This window comes from Canis lupus, chromosome X, assembly GCF_011100685.1.
Source record: "Canis lupus familiaris isolate Mischka breed German Shepherd chromosome X, alternate assembly UU_Cfam_GSD_1.0, whole genome shotgun sequence".
NCBI classification, from domain to species: Eukaryota; Metazoa; Chordata; class Mammalia; order Carnivora; family Canidae; genus Canis; species Canis lupus.
The window spans coordinates 2,369,036-2,384,713 of NC_049260.1; positions in this window are offsets into that span (position 1 = coordinate 2,369,036).

Here is a 15,678-nt window from a genome sequence, read left to right on the forward strand (position 1 = left end):
TGTCTCTCATGAATAAATAAATAAAATCTTTAAGAATTCATAAGGGTTAATCAAATTCATGAGGATACTACTCTGATGACCTAATCTCTTCCCAAAGCATCCCCTCCTCCTCCAGATAGCATTACCTTGGAGTTAGAGTTTGGGGAAACACAAATATTCTGACCCTAGCGTGATAACTCCAGTGCATGGTGCACATATGAAAATAAAAACTAAGGAATCATATGAGTGCTTCATTTCAGAGCCTGGTCTCCCACTGAGCACACTCATCTTGGAGACCAAGTCACAGTCAAGACTATTGGCAAGAATGCAATAATAGGGACAGCCCGGGTGGCTCAGTGGTGTGGCGCTGCCTTTCAGCCCAGGGCCTGATCCTGGAGACCCGGGATCGAGTCCCGTGTCGGGCTCCCTGTGGAGCCTGCTTCTCCCTCTGCCTGTGTCTCTGCCTCTCTCTCTCTGTGTGTGTCTCTCATGAATAAATAAATAAAATATTTAAAAAAAAAAGAATGCAATAATAGCGAGTCCAAAGAGTGGGCTGGTTCTTGCATCTGGGTCACTAATACTGATCCATATATCTTTCATGACTTCAATGAAGAGTATGAGATGGCCATGGTCATGGAACCCAGTGTGTTCTCAGTTAGAATCCACATTTCCAAACCCAACATTTCATTCAGGAAACTTTTATGGAGCCCATATTCAATGTGAGGTCCTGTATTATGGCCACAGCACCTTATCCCTGGCTTCTAATACTGGTCTTGACAGGTATCTGGTACAATATTAGTGTTTGATGAAGGGAAGAAGGAAGGAATGGGTAAGTAGCATGATTTAATTAAGCTGGAGGGTGGATAGGCAAGGAGAGGAATCACAGAGAGTCTTTCAGGTCACAGTAGCAGGCTTGTAACCAACCTTAAACAATGGGGGGGATGAAACGTTCTGAACAGGGGCAATGAGGCATTCCACTGTTGGAGGAGTTGTTTTTAGCAATACTGCCCTGGAACTCAAGAAAGGGAAGTAAGGAACATTTGCCATGGTCAAAGCATGACTTGAACTGATAAATTATTGGAAGACAAAGATGGAAGAGAGGAAGAGAAATATGAAAGAAAAAATTCACAAGGCTTAAGTGAGAGTCAAGGATGGGCCCCTGTATGGGTGAAGGAGTAGGAGGATTGGGGTTAGAAGTAGGAAACATTACAATTTCAATTTGAGCACGAGCCAGTGTGCCTCCAATTACACAGGGAGAGAGCAAGGATGATTGTGTGTATGTGTGGGTCTATAAAAAGAAAGAATATGTAGTCCTTTAACCTACAGAATCAAGAAAAGTCCAGAAAATACAGTCTTTTAACCTAGAGAATCAAGAAAAGTCCATAAAATACAGTCTATAAAAAATAACCTGATTTTTTAAAAAAGAGTTCATATTGAATCATAGGAAAAATTGGTTCAGGACATAGACAAAGTAGGCAAGAAAGTAGGATTATGAAAATCAGAAGAGTACATAGGGCATCGAAAAGCGATGACTTAACATTCCTGATGCACACACTCGAGAATGACAGCTGAGGGATGGGATAACCTATAGGTTGTGGCAAAACAAGACCTATTTTTCTTTTAAATGATGGCTAGAACAATTTTAGTAGTTTTATGAGTTTATCAGCCAAATGTCCGCTGACTGGAGAACACACTTAGTTGAAAAGTAGGGTCATGGACAGAACGGTTTTCTTTTTTTTTTCTTTTCTTTTCTTTTCTTTTCTTTTCTTTTCTTTTCTTTTCTTTTCTTTCTTTTCTTTTCTTCTTTCTTTCCTTCTTTCTTTCTTTCTTTCTTTCTTTCTTTCTTTCTTTCTTTCTTTCTTTCTTTCTTTCTTTCTCTTTCTTTCTTTTTTTCTTAACAGAACGGTTTTCTGTGGGCTTTAGCTAAGAGTGGGACAGGTCTGGAATGGTAGACCAAAATGCACGATCAGCACTGGGCAGTCTACTTTTGTTTTTGACTCTTTTGCCATCAGGACAAAAAGTTCCTATTAGGGGAAAGTCTCTTGTTTTTAATTTAAAAGTTCAGAAATGAAATGGATGGTGTGTTTCTGTGTCTCACAGGATACGACCACATTAAAAAAAAAAAAAGTATAAAAGACATGTTATATAAGTAAAAGAAATATCAGGAAAGAGTTAGTTCCAGAGGACATTTCACATAATTGTGGTAATATTGCTTTCACAGTTATGAGAGTAAACAGCACTGGGGGAAGCACAAAATCTCCCAGTGTAGGTTTAGTACATTTTCCAGAAATCCGAGCAATCAATTCACCTCCTTGGTGGCATCCACTTAAAAGCCTAGCCCATTTAAAAATATATATATAACAACTGCCAAAGTGTCAGAATAATGACTTCCCAGGGCCCCTGTCCCTGCCATATTCCATAATAGCAATGAAACCCCAACAGCCTTTTTAGAGCTGACACTTGCCTTGGAGAGAAACTAACTCAGATCAAATCATCCCGGTCCATTTTATTCGACAAAAAGGCAGCCCCAGCCAGGCAGGTCTCTGCAGGAGCCCAGCATGATCTCTCTTCCTCAACACTATGTAGACTCCGGTGCTTAGAATATTCTTCACCGATTAGCATGCAGAACCATCTTCTTTGCCCTACAGGTTGCTTCTTGTATTTATAAATGTTGCATTTGAAGACTCTCATGCACGAAAAAAGGCTGTTTACTGCCCCAAATGCGAGCTCTGAGAAGACAGAGCTGTCAGAGCACTCTTTGGAGAAGCGTCCGCTGGCAATTAAGAACCGAGGATGGAAGGAAGAGCAGAGAGGAATGTCAGAGCCACGTTGAAACGTCTCATCCTTTCTGCTTCTTCTTTGAAAAGTTCCCCTGCATAATGGCTCTAAATTATTTGTAATTTTGATAGACATTCCTTCTCTTCAACCTTCTCTCTGACACATCTCATGTATTAAATATCAAAACAGCAGGCCCTGGAGATGAAGACTTTGGAGAGTACCATTTGGAAAACTATAAATTTTGTAAGATCAAGAGGATTTTTTTTTTTTGGGGGTAAATAAATGCTTTTAAATCACGCGTATCCAAGTCTTTAATAATGCTTTCCCAATGCTTAAACAAGAGGTGAGATTTTCCTAGTGAGACCATGGACAAACTTTTGTAAAAAGACATCTCCATCTTTACTCATTATCCTGGCAGGTTCATTTGCAAGTTAAGTAGCACAGTGCAGGGTTTTAAATAAGATGGCGATGTGGGTCGGCTACACGGGGAATGGAGCTCATCTCTGTTGGCCTGATCTTAATTCTGGTTACTCAGGGTGGTATCAAGAAAAGAAAGTTTCCATGGGGGAGGAAACGGGAAAAGACATACTGTTCTTTCAACTCTCAAGATTCATCTTTCCAGGTTAGGCCAATAATCGTTCTTTGCCGGGCGATTGCATTGCTGTTACAGGAGATTGGTTACCCACAACAGGAACTCACAGCCCACTGTGATTCTGAATACCTGCCTTTCTTGACTAGGAAATTATATATTATTGAAACGGAGAGGTGCATCTTCTATCAGTACATTTTCATGGCGAGTTTACACTCTGCTGGGTAATTTGTTGCATTATCCCGTCTCATCTTTTTCATAACTATTAACATTTTATTTCTATTTTATATATTGACAAATTAGAGCTTGGAGACACTCAGTCAATTGCCCAAAGACACAAAGCTATATAGCATGTGGGGATGTCCATTTATGTCATGAGGGCTCTCAACCACAAAGCCATTGAGTTTTTGGGCCAGATCATCTTCTGAGGGGTGCGCAGGTATGTAGGAAATTCTGTGGCATCCCCAGGTATCCACCTGGTAGGTGCTAGAGGCATCTCACCCTAAGATGTGACAACTGGGATATCTCCTGACATTACCAGGTATCCTCTGAGGCCTAAAATATCCCAGGTTCAGAATCACTACCCTGGATGATTCATGTAGACTAAAGGTTAAAACAGCATTTCCCAAAGTGTCCTCCAAAGACGAGAAGCATCGTCCTCCCCTGAGAAGTCTTGCAGCATCAGATTCTCAGGTCCTACCTCAGACCTACAGGATCAGAATCTTTGGTGTGGAGACAGCAATCTGGGTTTTGACAACCATCCGGGTGGTTATGAGGCTCCTTGGAGTTCCAGAACCACTGGCTTAAATTTATTTTCTAGCTTTGCAACGCTCACACTTTACAGGGGGGAGGGAGAGAAGGAGAAAAAAAGGAAGAAAACCATGTCAGTCCTCACACAACTCCGGAGGCTGTTTCGGTTACCTTTAGGTCACATGTACTCAATGAAAAGTGCCCGGAAGGAAATTGTCCTATCTATAACTCAGTATGTCTTATTCTCTTCTTCTACAAAGGGTCGTGTTGAGTCACAACGGTGAGATGCTAGGAACCCTGACTTGCATTTTAGTTGTCTTTGGTGGACATACTAATGAAAAACATGAATTCTCTGTCCTCTAGCTCTTCCAGGGAGGTGCCACTATCACTGGCTTTGTCTCCCTAAGATGAATATCTGGCTGATTGAGTAATGTACAAGGGAAATAATTTGCAAATTCCTCCACGGTGAAGAGGCGGCTGGGCTGGCCATGGACTGAGGGCGTATGAGGTTTTTTTGTTGTTGCTGTAACAAATGATTACATATTTAGTGGCTTAAAACAACACATATTTATTCTTCTACAGTTCTGGAGATCGTAAGCCCAAAATGAGTCTTTTATTTGCTTAAGGATTTATTTAAGTCATAAGAGAGACTCATAAGAGAGATGTATGCAGAGTCTGAGCTGAACTCGAAGCCCAACGTGGGGCCCAACCTCATGACCCCATCAGGACCTGAGCCAAAACCAAGAGTTGCTCACGTAACCAGGCGCCACCTAGGCATCTCCGAAATGAGTCCTGAAGGGCAAATATCGAGGTGTCTAGCAGGGCTGGTTGCTTCTGGAGATGCAAGGAGAGAATCCATTCCTTGCTTTCTCCAGCTTTGAGAAGCTTGTGGCAACTTCCTCCATCATCAAAAGACATCACTGCACTTCCGCTTCCATGATGACATATGCTTCTCTCTACTTTGACCTTCAAGTCCTCTTCTAAGGATGCTTTTGATAACAATGGGCTGGACCAGGGTAATCCAGGATGATGGCATCATCTCAAGATCCTTAACATAGCCAAAGGCCCCTTTGTCAGGCAGGCTATCGGAGCCTGGTTGTGGTCCAGGTATCAGAGATCTGGTTGGGGATCTCTTTGGGGGGGATAATTATGTAGGGTCAGTTCCCTTCTTGTTTTTATTTTCTCAGATATAACCATGAGTCCACTGTCCAGACCCTGGCAGTTTCCTCTGGAGACAGCTCTCATTCCAAGTATATGGTGATGTGTATTGTTTCACAGCATCCCACCGCATCACCCAGCAAATTTCATCGTGAGGTCCTCATGCTCTCTTTCTGGCCACCCCTTAGTCCTAAATGAAAGAGGGACAGAGGCTAAGAAGAATGAAAGGAAGCATTTGCATGTGCAGAGGAGCATTTATTCATATTTCCCAAGGAACTGGCTCTCATCAGAGATGGGAGCCTCCACCTCCATCTGAACACAGCTCCACTATTTACTATGCGACACTAGGTGCCTTATTCTCTGTGGACTTCCTCTTATAAGTAAAACGAGCATGAGCTGCTTCAACCATCTCATTGTAATGACTTCATAAACTATTAAAAGAAAAATCCTTAACGTGATGTCTGCAATACTATGGGCACTCAACGATTGATAAGAACATTATTCTTTTAGGGATTTAAATGCCATCAACTCAAGCCATTGACTGTTTCTTTGCTGCTTTACTGTTTGCTATTTATTGTTAGTAAACAGCTTTCAGGTAATTCCTAGGTGGTGCAGATATTTTAGCAAGTCTGGGTCACTGACTTCAACAGCTAAGATTCTAATCTAACAAATCGGAGTAGATTTAATTAGCAAATATTCATTACTTAGTCATGTCCAGTGGGCTCGTCATTGACTTGAGAGTAAAGGAAAACATGTCAACTGTCATTTTCCATCCTTTGCAAGTCCCCAACACCTGAGCCCTCTAAGGGCTTGCTTCTTGAAATTGCAATTCAAATAGGGAGATTTAGGGCTTCTATTGTATAAAACCACAACCAGCTTGCTCTTAATCCTATGGCCGAGGATCACTTCATACATCCTACATGCGAAGGGATTGATTTTTTTTTTAATTTTTAAGAATTATTATTATTATTTTTTAGGTAGGCTCCACATTCAGTGCAGAGCCCAGCACAGGACCTGAAGTCATGACTCTCAGATCAAGACCTGGTCTAAGATCAAGAGTCAGAGGCTCAACAGACTGAGCCACTCGGGCTATCTGGGGAATTATTATTTTTTTTTTAAACAATGCTTACGTCTTTCCATTAACAAAGCAATACGCATTCATATGGGAAATTAGTAGGAAGATAATACATTTTTCAGTAATCTCTTATTATCATGAAACCTGTGCATTTGTTGACTCCATTGATTTTATTCATATTTTACATTGTCTCATAGTCTGCATAAAAGAGCCACGAAGGCAGGAATGAAGTGGGAGTTAATGATAGTAAAATCTCCTGGTGGTGCATTTGTCTTCCCAGTTCCATTTATCCGATGATGGAGGACATTAGAATATGCATTCTTCCATAGAAAGATTGATTATGGTTCTACTTATAAATAGTAAGGCGTCCTTCATATTTAAAAATATATATTTAGCACTCACGTGTGCCTACAATTGTTCTAGGTGCCAGGAGCAGAGATAATCAACATATTGGTTAGTTTTACAGGATAATTGGAATTGTGAAGCATCCAGTATATTTCTTGGCTCCTGGGAAAGCTTTTGGGGAATGCCAATGAGTAACCCTTTCTAACACAAGCAACTTTTGAGACTAGTTACAGCAAAAATATATTGGAGATGAGATCTCTGTTATTTTCGTCCTTGCTTTTCTCATTTTTACTGTTTTTCTTTCAACTCCGGGAGGGAGAGCTGGTCTCATGTGTTCTCTCCATACCAAGTTTCATTTTCTTTTCAAAATCTGTGCTTCATCTGCTGACTTTATTCTTTCTCTGTTGGTTGGCTTGGGTCATCACCGCATCACTTGTGTCCGATGCATGCCACGTGATGTTCTTAGAAAATAACGTTTAACTTCACCCGGTAGGCATAGCTCAAGGACTCGCCAGCTGCACAAAGTCATCTTCGTTGGCTTTACAACGTGTGGGAAATTAACATTCTTGATGCAGCGCGTCCCAGCTAAAGTTCTCCTGTGTGTGGATTCGTTTACTACCACAGTGAAACACACGGTAGTCAAAAGCAATAAAGTTGCGCTCGGCACAAATTATAAGTGGAGGCTGGTCGTATTTTAATGCAACAAAATATTATATGGCAATCAAAAGAAATCAGGCCGGACAAAGCCTAATAACATACTGGCAACTTTGCAATGTATTAATGAAAGAGTAAGTGCTAAAAGAGTACGAGCTGTAGAACACATTTTCGTTTTAAAACTTGCAATATCCTCTTGAAGGATCCATACATAAATCCTTTGAATGTTAAGGCAATAAAATAATACATACAGAGTTAAGGTGACAACGTATTTAAGGCAGTGGAGGCAGGGGGAATGGAATGAAGAACGAGTCGGTAATACCTATGGGTTGTTGTCAAGGTGATTTTGTGTATGTACTTGGTGGTGGGGGGAAAAGCAAGATAATGGGAGGGAGGGATGGATCAAAGAGGCAATTAGAGAGTAATGAGAATGTGCCATAAATCAAGAATTATCAGTTCATTTCCATGCAGTGAGTTCAAATTCTGAAGGGGGGAGGGTCATGCAGTTGGAAGCATGAAGCGATGGGAATTCTGATAGAAAAGTATCGTTCAGATCGTGCAGTTATCTAGCGGGTGGGGTATTTCAGAAGCGGTAATTTGTCAGAGCCTATGGATGGGAGGTGTTACAGTAGGAGCAAAATACTCATGAACAGGAGAAAATCGGGGATCAGTGGGTGGCTCAGCAGTTTAGTGCCGCCTTTGGCCCAGGTCGTGATCCTGAAGAACCGGGATCGAGTCCCACATCGGGTTCCTTGTGTGGAGCCTGCTTCTCCCTCCTCCTGTGCCTCTGCCTCTCTCTCTCTCTCTCTCTCTCTGTCTCTCATGGATAAATAAAATCTTTAAGAAAAAAAAAGAAAAGAAAAGGAGAAAATCATCTAAATAAAGAGCTGTTTTGACCAAATATGTTTTGATCTCCACTTTGTGTGGGTGTCTGAGTGTTCGCCTCACATGCCCTTCTCTTTCTTCTCCTACATATGACAATGTTGACACTTCACCCACACCCGTGTAGAAGCAAAGGTTGGTATACCTACTATTTTTGTCTGACTTGTAAGACTTTTTTGTCTGACTGGTACAAAATTCTGTGTAAGATCTTTCCAGTTCAGCTAACTGCGTCTATGTGTTTCCTATCTGTAAGCTTTCACCTAGTATACTTTGTTCTTACAGAAATGTTTTAATTCATGTCTTAATCATCTGCATGGAAACTTTTCCATGGGGATGTGGAACGTCCTTAAACTTTTGTCGTTAGACACAGCTATTACACATTTTGACCATATGTAATTTATTTATTTATTTTTTTTTGGGGGCAAAGATTTTATTTTTAAGTAATCCCTATGCCCAACTCGAGGCTCCATCTTACAACACCGAGATCAAGAGTTGCATGCTGCACCCACTGAGCCAGCCAGGCACCTCAACCATATGTAATTTAAATATAAAGCAGATGTTTACTTCTGATTTCTATTTTAGGATTCTCCAAAGGCTAGAAATCGTTTTTATCTTAACGCCATCACAGAATTTTGGAGGAAACAGTGAAATTTCTCTCTTGGATGTTGTGTTTTCGGTGTCAGGAACCACAATTAATGCCATATAAATATTTTAACCAGCCCCATGCGAGTTTCCATGCTTCTATTTTGAGAAATCTGATTGACAAGCTGGTAATTGCATTGGACATGGGCTTTCAATCAACGCGGGCACAAGCTGTGCTTCACTGATTCGCTGAGCACCATGATAATTAATCATCGACTTTCCCATAAGATAATTCTCCGACAGCCCCAGGAGACACCTAAGTATACATCAACCTCTTCCTGGGAAGGGTTAGTAACTCTGAAAGCATAAGCCTGTAATTGTATCTTTTTGAATTTTACAAGTGTGCCCTGTCAAAGGCCTCCCCTACAGTGACTTTTCTTTTCCCCTTGGAGAAGAGTCAGATTAATTGCCATTCATCACCTTCCTGCCGGGTCCCATCCCTAACAAGTAGGGAGAATCCATCAGTGGGATTCTACTTATATATTTTCTTCAAGCCACACTCAATCTGCCCAGACCAGTTTTAGCATTGACTTACCACAGGTTCTCCGGAATAAATGAAGACATTATTTAGGGCTACTCTGCATGGCGTGAGGACGCCAGAGAGAAATATAAGAGATGATATAGAACTGCTCCAGCTTCTCCACTGGCAGGGACCATGCTGTCCTAGGAATGGGATCCTGGGACTGCTAAATCCAGAACACAGATGGAAAGCAGGACAAGAGAGGAGAGAGGACATCCAGATTAACAGTATTGCCCAATAAAACATTCTATCGATGGAGACTGAGGGGAATTGGGATGCCAATTTCACCAGGAAACCCACAAGTCTGAGGATAGTGGTAAGGTGGAGAAATATGCGTGCAAACTGATGTCAAGCACAGGGCATGCGTGAAATCCATTCATCTTTGGGAAGCGTTCAATTTGCAACATCATGCGTCATGCATGTGCTTGAATGTGGGCTCTGGATTTGTTGCTCTTACCGCCCATTCGCCTACAGGATTTGACGTCTACTGGGTTGACTGAATGGATAGATAACACTCTTTCTTAAAGGATTTACTCTTGGTCAGGGTTTGTGAGGAGCCATGGATATTCGCCACCCACCTGGAAAGCAAGTTTAAAAGAAATAGGGTGTCTTCCATATTTTAACATCCAGATAATCCAATGAGATGGGGACATGTGTTGTCCAGTACTGTTCCAGAAAACTTGTTGAGTTGCTAAGATTTCTGAAGACTTTGTTTGGCTTTCATGGGTCGGGAACTCATTCCGGTTGGGAATATTCTACTTTGAGGGGCTTCATAAAATGCCTCGTCTTTAACCAGATGGACAGTTTCATCCTGCAAGGATTTGCACTGAGTTCACACTGACTCGTCCATGTCTCTGAAATAGGGCACCATTTACGTCCAGACTACAGATGGGGATCGGGGATCGTGCCAGCTGAGAGACACGTTTCCGGAAGAATGAGTGTTTTGTTACAGTAACTTTGCCTATTTGATACATCCTAACAGCAGTGACCTTGAATATAAGAATTCCTACTTCACACACACCTGCTTAAAATAATCATATAACAAAAAAAAAAAAAAGGGAGAGAGAAACAGAGGATATAAACTAAAAGGAAGTATTTCTAGCCCTCGACCAAATGGAAATCCAAAATTTATGTGATTTTAGTTATTCAGCTGGATTATCACCCTAAATCTACACAATATGCTTACTTACATATGTATTTCTTGACGTATGAACTTGAGAAGGGAACGCATTGCATTTATGCTACCTCCCACCAGCCCAGGGCCGTCGCCTTCCGACGCAGAATCACCAACAGCTATTTCGATGACATGATACACAAAAGAAGATGCTTTTTCTGACACGATTTTCTCCTCTTGTTTTTTTTTTTTTTCCTCATCTTCGTTTCTGCATAGATCTGCTGCCAGTGCAAACATTTATCATAGAGGTGTGACTCGAGTGTTTTCTCTCTGATTCCGGTGGCACAGATTTCTCCCCAAAGATGCACATGTAATGACAAGCAGAGGAGAGTCACCTGGGGAAATATTTCCATTCTGTCACTGAACAAGAGGACTCAGGCTGTGGGGGGGGGGGGGGCGGGGGGCGCACGGGGTGGTGAAAGTAGATTAGTTTTTAGAGTAGTTCGACCTGTAGACTTGTATGTGGAGAATTGAGTTTTACAACAAGATATCAAATGTAAAACCTGTTTTGGAGCATACGTAAGTAAGATGCACAGAAATTCCCAGCTCTGGGACTACGCACAGTGCTCTGTCTTCACGGGGGAAGCCAATGAGACTGGGGGGCTGTGATGTAGGTCCTCAAATATGCCATCAAAGGGAAGGGGCCAGGATGTTGTTTATGTTGTATTTGGGGCTTATATTGCTAAGGAGCTTTATGCATACCCATAAGTAATTAAAAAATATCTGCTTAAAGTTCACTTTGATTTACCTAAGTAAACATAGCCTATGGGGCAGAAAAATCTAGTTTTGCCTTAAATCCTGCTGTGATGCTTTGAATCGTGTCATCCTCCAAAATAATCAGTATTTTGAAGCCCTGAAGCCCTAGGAGCACAGCACGGGACTGTATTTGGAGGAGGGTCTTTAAGAGGGGATTATGGTAAAATGAGCTTATTAGTGTGGACCTTAATCCTACAGGGACTGGGGTCCTTATAAGAAGAGGGGAAGAGGACACAGACATGCACAGAGGGATGACCATGTGAGGACACGGTGGGTGGTGGGGGGAAACACAGGTGTCTACACTCCAAGGGAAGAGGCCTCAGGAGGAACCAGCCTCAACCCCAGCTGGATCTCAGAGTCCCAGCCTCCAGGACAAGGAAGGAAAGGAATAAATATGTGTTATTTAAGGCACCTCGTCTGAGATACTTTGTTACAGCAGCCCTAGCAAACTACTGCACTTGGTGATTTATCCTTTAGCATCATATTACATGTAAAAAGAAATGTTTCCAGGGGAAAGATCGCATAGGAACACACATGCACCTGCACACACAATCAGCACACACAAAGCACGTTGCTCTCCGATTCTTGCTTTGTGGGAAGACCCCATTCTGAGCTGCCAGTGAAATGAAAGGAGAACTGTGCTTCTCCCCGAATTTCTTTTCCTGTTTCTAATTAACTGCATGGTGGGGGTTAAATATTTTACAATTCTAAAGAGAGAGAACCACTCTTTGAGAACCTTGTATCAGTAACACAGGGTAAATGGGAAGAAATCCCATATCCATTTCAGCTCCTGCTTCCAAATCCTTTGACAAAATTGAAGAATCCTTTCAGGAGCTCAGAACGCTGATGTATTCACAAACGACTGCAGCAGCCACCTCCTTGCAATTCTCTGGGCACAATTACTGCTAACGCGACCAGTGAATACAAATTAGCAGATAAAAGAGATAGCGAGAGCACCTTAAATTAGCCTTCCTGTAGGGGATGCTCCTGCACTCCCCACGAGGATCCGGGAGGCTTCGACAGAGACTCGAAAAAGTGGGGAGAATGAGACTGTATTTCTGCCCTTAGTGATTCAGGTGAAAACAATTAGAAGCATAATTGACGATGCTATCTGAGTTTCTATGGCGCAAATCTATTCAAGGCTTTGAAAGGAAGCCTGCATCCAAGGGAAGTCCTCGGCTTCTCTGATTTTGTTCGTGAAGGCATTTTCAGGGCATCATAAGCTAAATGATATCGTGTTGATGACTATTAACGATTAACGCTGGTCTACTGTTAAAATGCCCCGCAGGTGCTCTCTGGCATGCATAAGGACAGCACGAGCCTCTCCGGAAACGGCTAGCTAGAACTGGGATGTCGCTTTCCAAAAGGAAATGAAAGGTCACAGACAGAAGCGCGAAAAATAAAGACTCTGAAGTCCGGGATACACTTAGGTCTCGAGATAGAACACAAGAGCCATGAGCTGTTCTAAATTCAAAACCACCTCCTCTCTCATCAGGCAGATAGTGGGCAAACTTATTTGGTAGAGATTATTTTACATCACTGGAATCGTGTTCTATGTTCATTCAAATCTCATGCTTACTTCAATGATCTAGAATTTATTTCCTGGGATTAAAAAAATGTTTTTTCTTTAATTGCCGAGGTGACAAATGAAGGTGTGCTGCTATTGCCATTCGGTCCTGGAACTTTATATATATATATATATATATATATATATATATATATGGCATAATTATATATTCATATACCATTACATGTAAATTAATATTCTAATACTATATCGCTGTATGCAAATTAATGTTAGTATATTATAATCATATATATTAATATTTATATACGTAATTATATGTGAATTAATGTTTGTGTATTATATAATTGTCCATCAATTAATATTTATATGTCACATATAAATTAATATTTATATATTATGCTACTGTATAAATTAAGATTAATATAATATTTATATGTGATTATATGTTAATGAGATATTAATTATGACGATATTTTATATTACATAAAAGACATAAATATAGATATTACAAGTGTTATACATTACATAAAAGACATAAATATATATTTTGTATTATATGTATATACCTGCATATAAGTATGCACGTGTTACATATTTACATATTTACACACATAAACTCAAATATATACTTATCAATAAAGAATATGCAATTCTACATAGTTCTTAACTGTAACAATGCATAGATGAAGTTTTGATCATGTCCCCAAATACCTGATGCCTTCATTACTAATAGACTAAAACAAAGAATTATTTGTGTTCTTGTACTGAGCATTTATCTAATCCAGGAAAATATGGTGGGGTTTTAACCAGTAAAGAAACCGCGAATGTGACAGTGTACCTGTGGAGTTGTGGTCACATGCAGACACAGGTATCTGACACCGGATGAAGTCTGGGGTGAATCAGAATCTCAGTGAGATGATGGGAATCTGATGTAGTGTGGGAATAACCCTGTCAAAGAGGTGATCATTAAACTAGGTTGTTGCCCTGGAGACAGTGGAAGAGAAAGGGGGAAATGGGAAGGGTACCTGCCTGAACATTAGCATAAAGAAAGCAAAGTTGAAGAAAACCCAACAAAGAAGCCATCAGAAATGACGGGTCAGAAAGTAACAGCCTGACTTTGTTAACTCAGAGTGAAATTCTATGATAAAAAGTCACAGTGGGGGGAGAAAGAGGAAACGCTGACTGTGTCAATCTTTTGTATTTGCAAACTCAAGGGCCTTGAATGTTATTTTATTGTTATCTGGAATAGTATTTATCTAGTTATTAGGGAAGGTAATCATTTTATATGTATTTTCTTTATTCCAATTTTTCTTTTTCTTTTTTTTTTTTTAAGGATTTTATTTATGTATTCATGAAACACAGAGAGAGAGGCAGAGACACAGGCAGAAGGAGAAGTAGGCTCACTGCAGGGAACCCAATGTGGGACTCAATCCTGGGATTCCTCTGGGGCTCCAGGATCACTACCTGAGCCCAAAGCAGACACTCAATCACCGAGCCACCCAGGAGTCTGTATTCCAATTTTTCTATTATGACTTTGGCTTCCCTATTTCCTTTTAATTCCCTTCCACTGTTATCTTTTTTCTGCTTACTTTGGGTTTGACACGTTCTTATTGTAGTTTCTAAACAAGGAAGCAGGGGTCACTGATTTAAGACCTTCATTCTTTCTTAACATAGTTATTTAAACCTATACATTTGTACTAAGTTCTGCTTTAGCATCATCTTACACATCTACTAATTATACTTCCATTGTGTTCAAAGTACTTTCTGATTTCCCTTCTCATTTCTTCTTTGACCCACAGGTAATTTACAAATGTGTTATTTAGTTTCCAATATTGGTGGATTTTTTAGAAACGTTTCAATTTTTATTATAACTTAATAATAATTAAGTTATTATTATTATTATATTATAATTATATATATATAATATATTATATTGTGTTCAGGTAACTGAACTGTGTTCAGTTCAGTGTTCAGGTAACATATATGAGTTGATTTGTTTGTTTACAGACACTTGTTTATAGGTCCAGAATACGGTCTACTGTTTGATCATGTGTACCAAACATCTTAAAAGTAAGCTGAAAAATATCTATACGCTGCAAAAGTACGTAACATGCAACAAAGTAAATTTGGCAATGTCTGGCATCCACACAAAAACTTTCAGGCATGGGAAACAGTTGAAAAAATATAACAGATAAGGGTAAGTTTAAAAATACACACACACAAATTGATAAAAAAAAAATGGATCCTTAAATGACACAGAGGGTGGAATATGTACAGTAGCATTAAATAGTTATTACAGCTGTATTTCATAAGCTCACAAAGCTAATGATATGAAAGATAAGTAAAACACCCATACCAAACATCCAGATGTGAGAACTAGATTGAGATGTATGTAGTTGACCAATTCATTGAAAGGAATTAACAGTAGATTAGACTATGCAGGAAAAAGGGTTAGTGAACTTAAAGATAGGGCAATAAAAATTCTATGAAATAAAACAGAGAAAGAAAGTTTTCAAAAATGAACAGACTTCTGGGAGCTGTGGAAAAACATTAAACACCCTAATATACATCCAATTGAAGAGGTTCACAGGAACAATTCTTAAAGAAAAAATGACAAATCATTTTCCATTTTTGATATAAATTTATAATCCCAAACATCAAGACATTCAGTCAACCCCAAATACAAACATCATGAATTAAACTCCAATTTATTGAAGTTGTAAGATGATGTGAATGCAGGGTTTCAGAGAAATGCATAGTATTCCATAATCAAGTTGCTAAAAAGTAGTGATTAAGAGAAAAATCTTAACACATCCAGACATAAGAGACAGGTTACATATCATGAGAC